Raw genomic sequence first — 19,746 nt, 5'->3', positions numbered from 1 at the left:
TCAATTGTACACCGCCGTAAGCCAGCTTACTGGATAGAGCAATATAGAAGACAAATAAATAAATATTATGTCCAGTTCCTTTCAAGAGCATTATAAATATCAGCCTCCAATATTTAATTGCTCTAATAGATTTCCACCACAAATGAATAAAGTCAGCATGGGGTTTATTAGAGTAGCCGTGTTGATTACTGATGCCTTAGTACTTGCTTGCCAGTCTAACTGAAGAGACGTGACAGTGGTCAAGCTTTTAAATATTTATTTATTCCTGGCTCGTGGCAGTTCACAAAAATAATATTTTAAAATATCCAATAAAACCACATAATATCAATTATAATCCTAAAAACAATCCCAACATTATATATATATATATATATAATAATAATAATAATAATAATCTGGCAATATACAATTAAAAATTAAAAACTTGTCCCTACACTTTGGGCCATTGGAATTGGTCCAGATGACAATCTATGATTGGCAGTTAAGAATGGAATAACACCTGGGGGCAAATCATCCAACGGTTCCTGGCTCAGTCTAGCACCGTGCACAGGAACCAAGGGGGAGGGACCCAATCTCATACCCTGGAATCCCTACCCGGTCTCAACCAGATGCCTGGTGGAAGAGCTTCATCTTGCAGGCTCTGCGGAACTCAGAGAGTCCTATCAAGGACCGCAGCTCATCTGGGGGCTCATTCCACCGGTGTCATGCACACGCCGCTGGAGACCATGACTGTGTCTGCGCCAGGAGCTCTGCCACCACTGCTCTCTGAGCATGAGGATGAGAAAGAGACAGGGCAGAGCGGTAAGACGCTGCTGGACAATCAAAATTCTGACAGGGATGCACAGCCAGGTCCCAGACAGGTGGACACCATGCCCTCTGTGCCAGCATCGCCTCAGTCACCCGTCTCCTCGACTCCAGTTCTTGATCCGCCCCTGCTTCAGCAAAGCTCTGCTTGACTGGTCTCTGTTTTCCTGACTTCTGCTATAGCTTCTTAGACTATGACTTTGGTATTTAGACTTTGTCTGGCTTTGGACTCTGCCTCCCTGATTCCTGAATTCGGCTTGCTTCTCAACTTCCCCCTCAGCTTTTCCTTGGACTACGGTTGCCATAGCTAGTGCTCAGACCCAGACTGACTCAGCTACTCACTTTACAATTTGGGCTTGGCTTACCAGCCAAGAGTATAGCTACCTGGACTGCCCCTGGGTACACCCAGCTAGGGCAGCACAACCAGGAAGGGGTGAGGACTGAAAAGGTTCTGGCCCTGGTTGAGGCCAGGCATACCTCCTGGGGCTCCAGGACCCTCAGCAGATTCATACCCACAAAACAGAGTGCTCTGTTGGGGGCATAAGGAGGTAGGCGGGCCTGTAGATAGGTAAATATAAAGCCTTAAAGGTCAAAAACAATACACTGAACCTGATCTAGAAGCAAATTGGTAACCAATGAAGTTGTTTCAACAGAGGCTGAACATGGGCCCTGCAGGATATCATTCGCTTTTAAGCTATCAATGGGAAAAGATAACAAGAAATTCCAAATTGTATTATTGATCTCAAAACATAAAGCACATTGTCATTTCCTTAAATATTCCTGACTTGAATCTAGACACACATATATAACAGGCTTTAAAATGTAGACAGAAAACCTCCACTGTTCAAAGCAATGAGAAACTTGTTTATTTGTTAGTATCGGAATACTGGTATACTTCTGTTGCTGTGTTCAGATACATAACTGTACTGAACACTCATTCAAAACTTGTGGTAAATGTTTTATCATGATTTAAAGTTATTAAAATGCCTAATTGTTGAATCCTTATTTTATGCAGTTCCTTTTTTTTTTCTTTGAATTAATAACAATGTTTGTGTTTCTTCTGCTTACACTTAAAATGAAAAAGGAAGCTGCAGTATATTTCTTTCCTACTTCACAAGTCCTCATACTGATGTGTGGGTGTGTGGGAGTTTATGTTTGTGTGTGTGATATTTGCACACACAATCTTCCCCAGTGTTGGTGTAGAGCTACAACTCTGAGCATGCCTTCTGAAAGCACTGTTTCAAATTGATGGTGCTCTTAGGCTCATTCCCTGTTAATGTGCTGGGCAGATGGTGTATCTGTGGCTATGCACGTGTCCATGGATATCAGAAAGATTGCATGGAAGATGCTTTTTAGGGAAGAAAGAAAAATGATCATTTAGAAAAAACTATTGAGTTTGGCAATTTCCACTTCCCCTTAGGCTTTGTAATAGTGATTTGTAATTGCTAAAAAAGAAGCAATTTTAGATGCTTGAAAGGTTAGATTTTCATAATTTCTCTTTAATAACATGCCAGTAATTATCAGGATTTAGACCTGAATATTAGAGAGGATAGTTTGTGTTTCAAGGGTATAAATGTTGTGTTACATCCCAGTTAATGTGATTGCTGAAAGGTAATACTTGAGCAAGTCTGCTAGGCTGACAGACATTCACTGATGATTTGAACTAGAAAATGTCTCTATAAATATATATGACTGGATGTTATAAACCATTTCTCTGCAATTAAGAGAGGACCGTTTAATAGTGGCAGTAGCTGGCTGAGGAAGAAAGATACAGTATTGTGTTCAGTTGATGTACATTTTGGGACGGCATTGCCATTCGAATATTAGTGATCTCTGACAGTGCAACAACACAGTAGCAGCAGCACGAGCAGTAGCAGCAGCAGCAGCAGTCGAACGTCAGTGGGTCAGATGTGGGAAACCAGGGATTTGCTTTTCCCTGCATAGTTGTGCTAGCAGTTCTGCTGCCAGATGTAACTGTTCGCTGGTGGGCAAGCCTGAAATGAAGTGTAATTGATCACACACATTAATAGAAAGAGAACGGACAGCTTGCCCTTAAAGAGAAGGGGATTCTTTGAGACAGGCCCAAGGTCGTCAGAAGAAAGAGGAGCACTGCGCTGCTCTGTATCTGAGTGTGTGTGTGATGAGGATTGGAGCCGCTCACAGCATTTGAATGTTTGTCAGGAATGCAGATACCTTGAAGTGCATACTGATACAGCAATGGTACAAGGGGGTTTCCCAGGTACGTATTCCCGTCTCTGTCTACATATATTGTACTCACTTCTAGCCACTCATTTTCACCATTTCATTAACAACTACTAAGGAGGAAAACATGAATAACAATCATAGTATAATATTTTTGTTTTGCATTTTCTAAGTGTATAAAGATATGACTTTTACTAGCTTTATACAAGTGCATGGGCTAAATTGAGGTGATTATTTGAACTAGCTGGTGAAACTGGCAGTGTATTGATAGGGTGTCTCAGCACTCAGAATTCTGTGGTAATTGCTGAAGATGACCCAACTTTTTAAAATTCTTAACCCAAACATCACTAAAATGTGATAACAGATGGTTTTTCTTTTATGTTTTGCCTATTAAGTCTCTGCTAGGTAAATGTTTAGACTACAATACAGAGCTGTTGTTGAAATCTCAATGTTCAGCATTTTTTTATTGCATGAAGCAACAGAATGTGAGTAAACAAGCATGCTATTTTCTGCAAAGTGTGATATAATGTTACAGCACTGCTGTGAGGTGTGATTTGCTTTTTTCCTGCTTATCTTTTTGCTATCTATGTTAATGTAACAACTGGGGTCCAAGTATTTAGAACAGGAGAAGGTTTATGTGTGTGTGAGAGAGATGTGTGTCCAGAAATCTTAGGTTTAATGCTGTAAAATATGCATTGATGTATCCCTCTTTTTTACTACAGATCTTTGTCAAATATCGCAAGTGTGCAACTTCACAAACCATGGTTCTGTAGCATCCACTTTGTGCTCTGCATAGAGAAATGCCTTTGTAGTATTGCACAGAAGGATTTTTTTTTTTAGTGAAGCTGGCACTTTATCACAGAGAAACATTTAGCATCACTGCAGTGACTTGCAATTAGATATGACATAACAGGTTGGGAGAGAGGGTGCGTGGGCATTTGCTAGGGAGAGGGTAAATGATAGTATACCATTAATGCAGGCTGCTCTTGAATGGTTTTTATAGGAACTGAATATACATTTTCAAATAGCATCTTTAGCAGTACCTTTAGAAATAACATGACTGTCTATTGTAAAGAAAGAATGTCAAAAACATCTGATCTAACCAACCAGCAAAGTTGTAACATTCTAAACACCACCACACTGCTTACTTATTAGTTTTCAGTGTCTAAAATGCATCTTCACTGTGTCATTGCTTTTAAGTCTGTGACTCCTGGGAACATGAGGTGTAAATAATCTATTCTAGGAAGGAAAACTCAATATGTTCTTAACAGATGCATTCTCCGAGTGCTCTTATCCAATCCAGAATGCTGTCTGTAAATTACAGGATTAATGTTTTTGTGTATGCATTAGTTATATATTGGTTCAGAACAAAAAATCATTGACAGTTCCTAGCGTGAGTTATATGTAGTGTACGGCTTTTGCATCATCATCATATTAGGTTGAGTTTTTTGTTTTCGGTAATAAGTTTTATTATTTTTGCCTTAGTGTTATAGAGCAGTGATCCCCAACCCCTGGTCCGGGGACCAGTACCGGGCCGTGGATCAGTCGGTACCGGGCCGTGGCTCCTCCTCATCCTCCTCCTCGGCTGCTGCCTCAGGGGCTACCCTGTGACACCGGCTCACCTTTGGTGCTGGGGCTCCCCCTTGGTGTGGCACTGCGCAGCTGCTGCTGGCAGCGCCCCCAGTTGGTGGTGGGAAGTCAGGGACGCCAGCGGGAAAGCAAGTGGAGCAGGGGCTCAGGGCGCAGCGGCAACATCCCTTGGCAAAAGTCTACCCCCCCCCCTCGGGCCTCAGTAAAATTGTCAAGCGTTGACTGGTCCCCGGTGATAAAAAGGTTGGAGACCACTGTTATAGAGAATGCTTAACATATACACAAGGCAGCCAAAGCCTCCTTGAAATATGGTGTTCCGTGTTGTAATTGCAAGGAATGCTGACTTAATGTTATGGTCATGTGTCCATATATATCCTCTATATACTAGCTCATCTATGTGAGCCAGCATAGTGTAGTGGTTAGAATAGGATCTTGGGAGGCCTAGGTTTGAATCCCTATTCTACAATGGAAGCTTGCTGCATAACCTTTGGCCAGTTGCATCTGCTCAGTCTAATCTACCCCGTAGAGTTGTTGTGAGTAGAATGATGTATGCCACTGTGAGTCTTCATTTAATGTTAGAGAGAAAGAAGGGGAAATAACTGAAGTAAATATATTTGTGACAGATGCATCCATACATAACACATGTAGTTCAACCAATTCCAAAATTCACTGATGGAGTCCTGAGAGAATGACAAAAAAAAAAGAAGAAGAAATTATCAGTGCACTTTTGTCTTTTTTACGGTGTGCGGTGGAGGGATTCCTGCATACATAGAAGAGTTTTGAACTCATGGTAATGCCTGCCAGGTAAAATATGTGAAATTACAGTTACAAAATGGAACCTAGTTACCATAATGATATCTTTAATGCTTTGCAGTGTGATATGCATATTCTCTGCTGGTAGTGAAATCAGTTTGGTATAGCCAGTTTGGTGTAGTGGTTAGGAGTACAGACTTCTAATCTGGCATGCCGGGTTCGATTCTGTGCTCCCCCACATGCAACCAACTGGGTGACCTTGGGCTCGCCACGGCACTGATAAAACTGTTCTGACCGGGCAGTTATATCAGCACTCTCTCAGCCTCACCCACCCCACAGGGTGTCTGTTATGGAGAGAGGAATGGGAAGGCGACTGTAAGCCACTTTGAGCCTCCTTCAGGTAGGGAAAAGCAGCATATAAGAACCAACTCTTCTTCTTCATGTGGGTGAGTTGGAGAGAGTTGTGCAATTATCTTCCTTGACCATGTGTCAGTGGATTCCAGGGATTAGATATGTTTGATTATGATCCTTGTTTTGATAATGAAATGTCTGTATTCAAATCCCAAAAGATGATTACAAATAACCGTCAAATATGTATTACAAAGGGCTGCAGAATTACCAAGTCCTTGTAGCTTATATTTTCAATTTAAAAACTTTGAAGAGGACAAGATGTAAATCAGGGGTAGTCAAACTGCGGCCCTCCAGATGTCCATGGAGTACAATTCCCTTGAGCCCCTGCCAGCGAATGCTTCCAGGCTTCGACGCGGTGGCCCTGCTCCTTTCCTAGGGCTGAAGCCTCTTCCCCCAAGCACCTCACCTCCGAGTCTAGGACGGTAATTGCTGCGTGCGGCTCCCGATTGGTCACTTGGCCCCGGAGTGACACTCGGACGGACACTCAGCCCATCCGAGTTTTTATCACGGACTCGCCCTGCCCCTTTCTCCGCCCACAATGCCCCTACTGGGTTTTTTTTACCGCTCTGCAGGAGTGGTTTACAGCTTGTATTACACTTTACAGATTGTATTATTTTAAAATGTTAACCACCCCAAGCCAACAGGGATTGGATGGTATATAAATAAAAGATTTAATATTTATTTATTTGCCACTTTGGGAACGCTACTGATGAAAACTCTCCATGAGGTAGTATACCTGCTGTTATCACCTAGTAAAGAGCAGGCTGAATTCACAGAAAAACAGAGTTAGCGGAAAGACTCTAAAGGAGATTATGATTCTTGTACAGCTGTGTTGATTTCTTTCTGGAATCTTTTAAAAACAAGGTGTGCATTTATAGGGTGTGAAAACTCCAAAACTCAATCTTTCACTTTTCTTGCTGTGTTTCACACTAGTTTGCAGACATTGTTTCCACATTCTGTTGTGTGTGTGTTTTTAAAAGGGCTTCTTTTCACTTCTCTGCATGATTCTAGCCAGCTCCAAAAAGAGAAATACCTGGAAGGACTTCAGTGGGGTATGATGCCATAGAATCCCGCTTCCAAGTGGCCATTTTCTTCAGGCAAACCAATCTTTGTCACCTGGAGATCAGTTGTAATAGGGGAGATCTCCCACCATCATCAGGGGTTTAGCAGCCATATTGCATGTTGTAATAAAAAAGTGGCTATGAACAGATTCTGAAAGTAGTTGCAGTAGAGCTGTGCGATTGTATTGTGTTGTCCTCTCCAAAGGGTTGTTTTTCTTTCTGCAATTAAAACTGTTTGTTTGTTTGGATTTTTATACCGCCCTTCCATATGGCTTGGGCAGTTTACATAGAATATCATAGGTTGATTAATACTGACCAACAGGCAAGAGTTGTTAATACTGACCAACAGGCAAGAGTTGGTGGATGAGGTGAAGGAGGTGGGGACCCTAGGGGGAAGTGACCATGTTCTCATAGAATTCCTTTTGAGATGGGGAGCCAAGGAAGCTTGTAGCCAGACGCGGATGTTGGATTTTCGTAGGGCAAACTTTAATAAACTCAGAGACATGATGAGTGTCATACCATGGACGAGAATGCTGGAAGGGAAAGGGAGCATGTGAAGGGTGGGCGCTACTCAAACAGGAGCTATTGCATGCTCAATCAATGACTATCCCAGAAAGACAAAGATACTGCAGGAGCTCTAAGAAGCCTATTTGGATGAACAGAGAACTTCCAGAGGAACTAAGAAAGAAAAGGGATATGTTCAGAAAATGGAGGGAAGGACAGAGCTCTAAAGAAGAGTACCTACAGGTTACTAGGCACTGTAGATCAATCATCAGAAAGGCCAAAGCTGAGAGTGAGCTAAGATTGGCCAGGGAAGCCCATTGTAACAAGAAAAGATTTTTCAGTTATGTGAGGAGCAAACGTAAAGTAAAGGAGGCAATAGGCCCACTGTTGGGTGCAGATGGACAAACTCTAACGAAAGATGCAGAGAAAGCAGAAATCCTTAGTGCCTATTTTACATCTGTTTTTTTCCCCACATGTCAAAGGGTTTAGGCACATCTATAGATGGCAGTAGCCAAAGGATAGTGTCTGGGTGGCAGGTTAACATGGATAGAGAGGTTGTCGAGAGGCAGCTGCACTGGATGAGTTCAAATCCCCTGGGCCGGATGAAATGCACCCGAGAGTGCTCAAAGACCTTCCAGAGAACTTGCACAGCCCTTGTCCATCATCTTTGGGACCTCTTTAAGGACTGGAGATGTCCCAGAGGACTGGAAGAGAGCAAACGTTATTCCGATCTTCAAAAAAGGGAGGAAGGATGACCCGGGAAACTACAGACCAGTGAGTCTGACCTCTGTTTGGGGAAGATAATGGAGCAAATATTAAAGGGAGCGATCTGCAAACATCTGGAGGACAATTTGGTGATTCAAGGAAGTCAGTATGGATTTGTCTCCAACAGGTCCTGTCAGACCAACCTGGTTTCCTTTTTTGACCAAGTAACAGGTTTGCTGGATCGTGGAAATTCGGTTGATGTCATTTACTTAGATTTTAGTAAAGCTTTTGACAAGGTTCCTCATGATGTTCTGATGGATAAGTTGAATGACTGCAATCTGGATTTTCAGATAGTTAAGTGGATAGGGAATTGGTTAGAGAACCGCACTCAAAGAGTTGTTGTCAATGGTGTTTCATCAGACTGGAGAGAGGTGAGTAGCGGGGTACCTCAGGGCTCGGTGCTCGGGCCGGTACTTTTTAACATATTTATTAATGATCTAGATGAGGGGGTGGAGGGAGTACTCATCAAGTTTGCAGATGACACCAAATTGGTAGGACTGGCAAATACTCCAGAAGATAGAGACAGAGTTCAACGAGATCTGAACACAATGGAAAAATGGGCAAATGAGAACAAGATGCAATTTAATAAATATAAGTGTAAAGTTCTGCATCTGGGTCAGAAAAATGAAAAGCATGCCTACTGGATGGGGGATACACTTCTAGGTAACACTGTGTGTGAACGAAACCTTGGGGGTACTTGTGGATTGTAAACTAAACATGAGCAGGCAGTGTGATGCAGCGGTAAAAAAGGCGAATGCCATTTTGGGCTGTATCAACAGGGGCATCACAACAAAATCACAAGATGTCATAGTCCCATTGTATACGGCACTGGTCAGACCACACCTGGAGTACTGTGTGCAGTTCTGGAGGCCTCACTTCAAGAAGGACGTAGATAAAATTGAAAGGGTACAGAGGAGAGCGACAAAGATGATCTGGGACCAAGGGACCAAGCCCTATGAAGATAGGTTGAGGGACTTGGGAATGTTCAGCCTGGAGAAAAGGAGGTTGAGAGGGGACATGATAGCCCTCTTTAACTATTTGAAAGGTTGGACACACACTTTTCTTGGATACTTTAGGATGCTTAGGGTTGATCCTGCATTGAGCAGGAGGTTGGACTAGATGGCCTGTATGGGTCCTTCCAACTCTATGATTCTGTGATTCTGTGATTCTATGGAACATAATAACAATATAACAATAGTAACATATCTATTAGAACAATATTTTAACAGAAACGGTAACTTTGGGATCCTTAAGTGAGTCGGTATATTCAGTCATGGAGGAGGGTGTCTGAAAGGGGACCAGCAGATGTTATTGGCTTGGTTGGCCTCAAGCAAATGCCTGGTAGAGGAGCTCCTTTTTACAGAAATTGTAAAATTGTAGGAGTTTGGGCAGAGACCTGATCTCTTCATCGAGCTTGTTCCACCAGGTAGGGGCCAGGACAGAGAAGTCTCTGGCCCTTGTTGAGGTCCTAGAAGCCTCTTTGAGGCCAGGGATCACCAGCCAGTTGGAGGCAGTGGAACATAGGGCTCTTTTGGGAGGTATAGGCAGGGAGGCAGTCTCTCGGGTATACTGGGGCCAGACCGCATATGGCCTTGAAGGTAAGTACCAAAACCTTAAGCCTAATCTGGAATTTAACTGGATGCCAGCTGAGTTGTTGGGAGTACAGGCTGGATGTGGGATCTCCAATGTCTATTAGTGAGAATCCTGGCCACAGTATTCTGTACCAGTTGTAGTTTCTGGATCAAGGATAAGGGTAGGCCTCCATAGAGCGAATAGCAGAGGTGACCGTCATATGGATCACTGTAGCTAGGTTTTCTGGGGCCAAGTAGGGTGCTAGTAGCCTGGCTTGGTGGAGGTGGTAAAATGCCAGCTGCGTTACCTTCGTGACCTGGGCTTCCATTGTAAGGGAAGCATCCACGATCACACCCACGTTCCTAGCAATGTGAGTCACTGCACACCGTCCAGGGTGGGCAGATGGGCTTCCTCACATGGTTCCTTCCTACCCAGCCACAGAACCTCCATTTTTGCAGGGTTGAGCTTCAGATGACTCTGCTTGAGCTATTTCATCACTGCTTCCAGGCAGCTGGCTAACGCTTCTGAGGGAGAGTCAGGGCAGTCATCCATCAGGAGGAAGAGCTGGGTTTCATCTGCATACTGATGGCAACCCAGCCCAAGCCTCTGTACCAGCTGAGCAAGAGGGTGCATGAAGATATTAAATAGGATAGGAGAGAGGACTGCTCCTTGTGGGATTCCACATATGAGCTGGTGATGATTAGATATTCTCTCTCTTATTGCTACCCTCTGTCCACAACCCCTGAGGAAGGTCAGCCATTTGAGGGCTGTCCTCCATACCCTGGTGTTGGTGAGGCGGTGAGCTAAGAGCTCATGATCAACTGTGTCAAACGCTGGTCTAATAGTACCAGCAGTGCTGACCCATCTCGATCCAGCTGGAGGCAGAGGTCAGGGTGACTAGTGCTGTCTCTACCCCATGACCAGGCCGGAAACCTGACTGAAATGAGTCAGGGGCTGAAGTTTTCTCCAGGAATGCTGTTATTTGGTCCACAGCACTCCTTTCAATCCACTAGCAGATCTATTGTATGTAGTGGTTGTTCTTGTGGCTTATGATTTTCCATTGTTGTATGTTGTTCACCAGGAGAACAAAAGACTTGGTAACGGACACACCTTACAACAATTAATTGATCGTACTCCGGGGAATGGTAGAGGACAGGAAGGCCTGGAGGATCATTGTCCATGGGGTCACGATGGGTCGGACACGACTTCGCACATAACAATAACAATAACAATAACTAAAGCTGAACATATTTATAATACATCCAGTCCAGAAGCCTTAATATAGCACCTTTGAAATAAACAAATTAATAAGGAGGACCCATTAAACATGTTCTATATTATCCAGAAAATAAAGCAATCTTTGTATACAGATTAATTCATGTGTTTCACATTTCCCATAAAGTGAAATGCTATGTAAGTGAAGAGAGCTGATCTATAATATTTTGAACCGGTCTCTTCACAACATTGGGACATGCCCTGTTCAAAGATCCTTGAAAACAATCCTGCTGCAATTTTGCCTCATTTCATCTTTACAGAGCTGATGTCAAATTACAGAAGCAGGCAGGCTGAAAATCATTTTTTTAAGCTTTTGCAAATCTTCTCAGACTCCTAAATATTAACTGATATGTTCCCCAACATCTTTTTCTAATTGTGGAAGAAAGAGATGAAAAAGTAGGTTACAGTGATGTTGTCTTTCATGCATACTTCAAAAGATGTTTGTCCTATATTTTCACTTTTTCTGTTTATAATTAGTCACTGAAATTACTTTTATTTGACAGCTCAGTAACTGTAAAATCATTCTCCCTATCATGTTGTGTTAACCTAAGTTAATAAACTGTCCCTTTCTCCCTATTCTGTTCTGGAATTAGAAGTAAAGGCATTGATCAAAATAGATTTTTGAATATGTAACCTGTTACATTTCAGTTTTCTCAACTGCACAGTAAGACATTTAAAAATAAGTTTGTGGGTTTAAAATATATATATTCCTTTAATATAAAAACCGATATGAAACAGGTAAGCATATATTTTTAAATATGAGTACTGAGAGGAGATGCCATGTCCCCCTTTGAAGATGTTGGTCTGTTGACAAACAAGATGAGAAAGAGCAACAAAGGCACTGAATGTGTTGTATCTATACAATCAGGAGCCCACAAGAACTTGTGGGATAAAACTTATTACCTCCCCTCCACACACACTGTTCCTCTTCTTTGAAAGCCCCCATAACCTCCCCTTTTTCTTGCCTCCCTCTCTCATTCCCATCCACCCACCAACCTGCCTTTATCTCTTTCCCATCTTTTTCATCTTTCCCTGTCCATATTGTGATCTTCTATACAGGGAAAGAGGCGTTTCATTTTACAATTTAAGGAATATTTGAGAGATGGAAAGGGCACACATTCCAAGAGCCCTGTCCTCTCCCCCCCCTCCCCCACATAGGGCCCAGGCTGAAGGGAAGCAGGCAGCAAGTTGCTGCTTCTGTTTTGTCCAGTACCAGTGGGCAAGGATTTGCACCTGTGTGACAAAGTGCATGTTCCCCCATTTATGCTAGTTTGCAGGTAGGGCTTTGGGAGAGTAGCTAGATGTTCCTGCACACCTCAGGTTCTTTCCTGTTCACATGAGTTCCACATGGCCTGTCTCCTCCTCTGGTCATAGAATTCATCATGGCAGATTCCTTTGCGTCTTGGGGATTTGCGTCTGGAGACTGGGCAGGGCAGCTCAGCAGGGATGGGATGTCATAGAGTCTGCCCTTCAAAGCTCCCATTTTTTCCTTGGGAACTGATCTCTGTAGCCTGGAGACCAGCTGTAATTATAGGAGATCTCCATACCCCACCTGGAGGATTGTCACCTTGTGTGCCAAGCATATTAAGTGACACCAGAGAAAAGAGAGTTGCTTGAATCTGAGTTTTCACCTAGACAGTGAAATGTAATGAACAGTTAGCTCCACAAAAACATACTAGAGTGCTATTGGTATGCCTCCAAGTTCTACTATTGTTTCTCCTATTTTAGCATTGCAGTAAATGTGTACACAGATAACTGTGGCTCATAGAAAGCATACTGCTATTGCTTGAATGTAAATACATTATGGTTGGTATTTCAGATATGTGCGCTGATACTCTATGGCAGTAGAAAATTGTGTGTGTATAATGTGCCATCAGGCCACAGCCAACATAGCATAACAGTAGAGCTTTCAAGACAAGAGACTAACAGAGGTTGTTTATCATTGCCTTCCTCTAAAGGAAAATTGAGCACAGAGAACCTCCATGTCTTTATGTTAGCTCTGTAATATCATTTTTTCTTCCTTGGGGAGGAGGAGTCAGGTCATAGCTGACTTATGGTAACTATATGTTGGGTTTTTAGGACAAGATACATTCAGGTATTGCCTGTGTCTGCATTGAAATCCTAGTATTCCTAGGTGATCTCTTATACAAATACTAGCCTAAGCTGACTCTGCTTAGTTTCCAGGATCTAATGAAATCATGGTAGCCCGAGCCATAATATTGCTGCTGTTCTGTAAAGATTCATCCTGAGCAATTTCTTTTTAGCAAGCTGAGTTTTACTAATTTATTTAAAACATTTATTAACCGCCTTCCTTACAGTGCTTAATGCAGCTTACAATATAAATTTATAGAATCAAGATTCTATGTATCATTAGTGAGAGGTTGAATTGGAAACTTCATCTGGACACCATTAGAGCCTCTGCAACACGCCTAGTGGGCACTATTCTGAAGTTTTATTATACAACAGGAGGCTTCCTCATCGATCCAGCCCTCAAATTATACAAGTGCAAGGTTATCCCCCATCTTTTGTATGGAGTAGAGGTCTGGGGATGGAAGGAAAACTTCATACCTAGGCTAGAATCTGTTCAAAATATATTCTTAAGGCGAATTCTAGCCCTACCTAGGGGAACTCCGGCTGTTTTGATGAGGGCAGAAACAGGTCTGCCTTCTCTTAGTGCCCGAGTACATTTGGCAATTTTAAAACAGTGGAAAAACCTCAGGTTAGCCAACATAAACAAATTTAGTCATCAGTCCTTTAATATAATGTTATCTAAGGATCCAGCACGGCATTGCCTTATTAATAGCCTTATTGCACGCTACTCCATCCCTGATGACCTCCTAAATCCTTCAGCTAATAACTCTCACCTTAGAGACTGGATCTTCAAAAGTGATGCCCAGTTAGACAGAATGCAAATTTTGGAAATTAAGACAGCAACATGGTTTAAGTGGTTTAAATATGACCATCGTAGATCCTCTTATCTAATGAAAATCAGTAACCATAATCTCAGAGTAGCTTTTACATCACTTCGATTCGAAACGATGCCTACAGAGGTACTGGCGGGTCGATTTAGCTGTACGCCAAAAAACCAGCGTTTCTGTATTTGTGGTGCACAAGCTCTGGAGGATTTACCCCACTACATCTTTGGCTGCTTACTTTATGCCCAACCCAGAGCCAAATTCCTCAATGAGACCTTACGGGGTTCTAACCTTCACTCCGTTGCTGAAAAGATAATCTATCTTTTATCTGATCAGGTTGATGATGTAACATATAAAACCGCCCTATTTGCCTTGGCTGCAAGGAAAATAAGGGCCAATGTTACAACCACTAAGGCAGCCTCTTAACACTCTTGCACTTTGTATGCTGTTTCAGTTTTTTGGTCTTAAATTTTATATTTTTATACAGTTCCTTTTATTCTATTTTACTGTTTGTAAATTTGTATTTTATATTTTGTAAAGGCCTATGGCTATATACAAATAAATGTATCTTATCTTATGTATCATACATATAATCAGAAATAACAATCACAGTTTAGGTTTGCTTTAATCAAATGCATACCTAAATAAAATTGTCTTCATCTGCCTCCTAGAGATCAAAAGTGAAGGAGCCATGCACACTTCCCTGGGAAGGTTGTTCCGTAATCATGGGGCTGCCACTGAAAAGGACCCCTCTTCTGGATTGTGACCAAACAACCTTTTTTTAATTGATGGACAGTTGTGAGGGTCTTTCTCTGTGATATTAATTCCCATAGGAATATATGGGAGAGGACACTCCATCAGATAAACCCGTCCAAAGCCACAGAGGCTTTAAAGGTCAAAAGCAACACCTTATAAAGGGCTCAGAGGTGGGCAGGTAGCGAGTGTAATTGCCGTAGTATCAGGGACATCTACTCCTGGTAGCTGCCCATGACTAGCAGTCTAGCCATAACATTCTGCACTAGTTGCAGCTTCTGCACACTCTCCAAGGGTAACCCCAAGTAGAGACCATTGCAATAGTCCAGTCTAGATGTAACTAAGGCATGGGTGACTGTGGCTATGTCTGACTGATGCACCTGCTACAGTACCAAGCACACTCTGGGCCACAGTAGCCACCTGGTTTTCTAAGGCATTGAGCAGCACACCCAAACTGTGAATCTGGCTTTTCAAGGGGAATATAACCCCATCCAAGATAGGGGAAAACTGAAGTCCTGACTTTCTGTTAACCCAGAGAATCTAACGTGGGCTCTATGCCATGTTCAGTCACTCTCATTCCAAGTTTCTCACTGTTGGTCCTCCCATTTCATTAGCATTAGTTCCTCAGGTTCAGTTTGTGGGGAGAGGGTACTTAGGGAAAATTGTGTCAGCAGACTGGGCTATTTCCCTGTTCCAGAGTATGGTTGCTAATGAATAAAACTTGGTTGGCCTTAAAGGTGTCACTGGGGTCAAACTTTGTTCTAAGAAGTACAATATTATACTTTTCTGGCTTTTTAAAAAATTATTTATATTAACTCAGTATACATAGGAGTTAGTAGGCTGGGCCCCACTGATCACTTCTGCACGAAAGGGGTTATTTTTACCATTTTTTCCACCACTCCCATTGGCAGACCTCCAGCTCCCCACCCCTCGCAGTGATCCTTGATGGCTCCCTGTCCCTTAGAAGCAATAGAGGGTGAATTGGGGGTTGTTGTGGGGGAGGGGGGCAGGAAGTCATGCTCTTTTGTCAGAAGTCCTTCTGTCAGCAGAGCATTTTGGGTGAGATCCAGCCAATACTTTTTAAAACACAAAGCAACTTAAGATAATGGCTTTCATTATTTCCCTATAGCCCGACCAATACTCATGGATTTTGCTTCTTCGATGCTGTTTTGACCCATGCAGTTTTCATTAAGTACTTGGAATATTGCAGAACAAGCACTGCTACACAATAAGAGATGAACTCCTTTATTACAAACACACATTCATTTAGAAGTGATTATTGTTATGATCTTGGCCCGGAGGATTCCTCTGATGGATATGGAGTAGTAGGAGCCATCGTATAGATCTGCAATATCCAGAAAAGTTAGCAGAATGCTTAATTAAGGAAGTGTGTACAGCATGGTATTGCTGACTATTGAATGCATGTAGGTCAAAAACAACAAAAAAAGAAAGCACAGACTCTGGTTGTTACATTAAACTAATATAACGGGACAGGGTGAAAGCTGGAATGGCAGGCCTGGCAGGCCGGAACAGGCATTAAACAAACAAGAGTACCACAGAACAAGTGAGATGTATTACAGACAATTAGGAACAATATTTTAGAAATGAAAAGGCATTAATTCCATACCTTTATTAATCCTTACCAGGCCAAAAATCCTCTGGAACAACCTGGAGCAGGCCAGAATAGGCATTAAAACAAACGAGTACTGCAAAACAACAACAACAAGAAAACAGTAGGATGAATTACTGACACTTGAGAATGATATTTTAGAAATGAAATGTAAAACAGTGGGACATATTAAAGGCTCTCCAGAAGAAATATTTTGGAACTCTAAATGTTGTTGTTGTTAGGTGCGAAGTCGTGTCCAACCCAGCGCAACCCCATGGACAATGATCCTCCAGGCCTTCCTGTCCTCTACCATTCCCCGGAGTCCATTTAAGTTTGCACCTACTGCTTCAGTGACTCCATCCAGCCACCTCATTCTCTGTCATCCCCTTCTTCTTTTGCCCTCAATTGCTCCCAGCATTAGGCTCTTCTCCAGGGAGTCCTTCCTTCTCATAAGATGGCCAAAGTATTTCAGTTTCATCTTCAGGATCTGGCCTTCTAAGGAGCAGGCAGGGCTGATCTCCTCTAGGACTGACCGGTTTTTTCGCCTTGCAGTCCAAGGAAACTGGAGAAAGAGAGGAAGGGAAGAAGGAAGGAAAGAAGGCAGACAGGGAGGTAGGTAGAATGGGATGGGATGGGATGTCTAAATGTAGACATTGCCTATCCTTACTTGCAGCTCCTCTTTCAGGGATGCCCCCCTATGTCCCAGCATGTTTTGTGAAGCTTCACATTCCAGGGAGAGGAGCTGCAAATTTGAAGCCTCTACCTGCCCCAGGGTTTGTTCTATCTACTCCTAAACCCATGAGCAATAACTACCTAGCCCCTCTCTGGGTACCTATGTTCAAGTTAGAATGCAGCCACTTAACTGTGGAATACTTCCTCCCCTTCCCCCCATTCTGGAGGCATTTTGACTTGGAAAGAGTTAATGTGCACAATATTTCTTTGTTTCCAAAAGATTGTTCTGGCATGCCTTATGCATCCCACTGTTTTTTGAGGTACTATGATTTGTTGAATGTTCATCCTGGCCTGTGCTGGAAATATTTTAGCCCTGAACAGGTTTAAAAGTGTATGATATTTCTGTGTTTGGAAGCACATCCCATATTTTTTTTAGGTACCATTATTTGTTTAATGCCCATTCCAGTCTGTTCCAGAGTCATTTTGGCCTGGAAAGGTTAAAAAAGCCTCTGAAATAAATGTCCAGACTTCAAGGACCCCTGGAAGTGGTCAGCTTGCCACACCCCCAGAAGTGTCATGTCACCAGAAGTGACTTTACTGCCCACACAATTTGCTTTCCTTTTGCTACCTGTCTTTACTAGTAGTACAGTGGTGCTGCCTCAATGTAGGCTAGAATGAAGGGCAGGATCAGAAAAGACAGCCCAAGCCCCCCATACTATGGCCACAACTGACTCCCTCCCTTTGATTTTTTACACCCACAGACTACACTATCAAGCCCTCTCAGTTGAGACGGCCAGTTCCCAACTTGTTGGGCAGGATGGGAAAGCTGTGGACTCCCCCTGGAGCTTCCTAGGGGTCCATGGACCCTTGGTTGGGAATCCCTGCCCAAATATAACAACTATTTATTAGAGAAATACATTCTATACAGGTAATGTAAGAAATAATCTTTAATCTAGCTAGTTGGATGCAGGTAACATCTTTCCACCCACCAGGCAGACAGGATGGTGAGACAGATTTCTGAAGAAGCAGGAAACAGGAAATTGTCCCTAAGAGATTCAGTCTAGCCTTAAAAGGACAGCATTGGAGAGATCAGAAAGGTGAGTGGACAGTGTTCCTATCTATCTCACTGACTCTATGATAATGAATATTCTCCTCATGCAGGCTGTGGCAAGAGACATCACAGAACACAACTTCCAACAAACTCTACAACTAAGGTACACTTGGCCTCATCCAGCCTGGTGGAATGAGTTTCTGACTGAAGTGCAAGCCCTTATGGAGCTGCCTAAATTCCAGAGGGCTTGCAAGATGTTACTCTTCTACCAGACATTTGGTTGAGGCCAAGGATCACCACTGCCATCAAGTCAGGCCCCCAGCCAGACCCTCCAACTATCCTCTGTTTTGTGCATGGTTGACGAACTGCAGCCATCTTATTCCCAGGCATATAGGGTGAGCAGGAGCTGTGTATATAGATATGTTTGTTTAAAACAAAGTATATAGATATGTTTGTTTAAAACAAAGTAATTTTTACACGTAAATTTATTGTATTGGTTTTAACATTGTGTAAGTTGTCCCAAGGCCACGAGGACAAGGGGCAGCCTATAAATCAAACTATAAATCAAAACAAAACAACTAAGAATTCTCAAGGATGACAGGGAAATACCAAGTTAGATCCAGACTAAACTGGCAATTTCCTTTAATTCCCCCTATGTGAGAGGAGGCAAGACATTTTCATTCTGCTATTGGAAATTTTAATTTGCAAATCAACTCACCATTTGGTGGTAATACCTCGTACCTTGTCATTTCTTAGGGTAAGAATAATGGCTACTATGGGTAAAATGCTTGCAGATATTTCTTTGTATACGCAGATCAAATAGCTGGTAACTGTGGCTGTGTCATAGAACCAAAATAAAGATTTGAGGAGGCATTCTCATTATTGGATCAGCCAGTAGTTATGGAGCATGCAAGCTTTTGAATTCCACTGAGCCCTCCATATTCTGAACAAGCAGTCTTCTTACCTAATGAAATATATGTGTAATTTAAAAATCTGATTATGTCCAGCCTAGTTGGTGCAATAGTTGGTGTCATCTGCAAATTTTACAGCCTTTCATTCTCAGCTAAGTGGTGCTAAATTGGTACAGCCCATTCATAAGCCTTCAGCATTTTGTTTGATAGGCCTTAGCATTCTTCGCTATTAAGCATACATTTAAACCATGCTTCAGTCTTATTTCAAAATGCTGCTACACAGTTATAAACTGTTTATGCAATTGCTTGTGATAATGATAGAGGATTTTATCAAGGGGTAAAATGTTTTCATTCTTCGCTTAAATTTATTCAGCACTTTCAGAATAGTGATCAAGAGTCACTCTGCTCTGTTTCCTTCCTAATCTAGGTAAAACAGTTATGCCTTATCAGTAGTGAAGCAGTGGAAAAGAAATATGCAGACAGCTTCTCCATCCCCACCTCCTTTCCCCCAGTCTCTTGCAACTAAGTACATATCACTGCAGGATTCTTGGACTGCACAGGGCCTTTGTAAACTCAGTGGATTGTTTCTCTAGGTGAATAACCAATTTGTAACTCAGCCTCAGAGTATTCAAAGGAGGTCAATTTCATGTAGGGCCAAATGCTTTGATGCTGACAAGCAAGCAGTTTAAAAAACAGATAAATATGGCCTGTATTTTCTCTGGAATCAATTGTACATTCAGAGGGAGGCAGAAAATGTATATTTCTCCGTTGTTTCTTTGTCTTTAACTCTCAAGAGGCTAGCCCTTATCGGGTTACTTCCCATGCATTTGAAACTGGACTGTGGTGGAATCACATAACAATAGCTTTGACTATAATAGAGCATGTTCATTGGCTATAT

General features: G+C 42.4%; 1 protein-coding gene and 1 long non-coding RNA gene across 9 annotated transcripts in view; one reads left to right on the top strand and one right to left on the bottom strand.

Moving 5' to 3' along the window:
* Window positions 1–695, bottom strand: part of LOC143835601 (uncharacterized) — a 38,483-nt gene extending 37,788 nt beyond the window's left edge. Inside the window, exon 1 of the long non-coding RNA XR_013230238.1 lies at window positions 595–695. This is a non-coding gene — a long non-coding RNA (uncharacterized LOC143835601). The remainder of the gene's footprint in view (window positions 1–594) is intronic.
* Window positions 1–19,746, top strand: part of PATJ (PATJ crumbs cell polarity complex component) — a 209,433-nt gene that overhangs the window by 92,681 nt on the left and 97,006 nt on the right. The window lies entirely within an intron of this gene.

The sequence above is a fragment of the Paroedura picta genome, chromosome 4 (genome assembly GCF_049243985.1).
Source record: "Paroedura picta isolate Pp20150507F chromosome 4, Ppicta_v3.0, whole genome shotgun sequence".
In the NCBI taxonomy this organism is placed as follows: Eukaryota; Metazoa; Chordata; class Lepidosauria; order Squamata; family Gekkonidae; genus Paroedura; species Paroedura picta.
The sequence above is the reverse complement of the archived record's forward strand: the minus strand, read 5'-3'. Positions and strand labels throughout refer to the sequence as shown.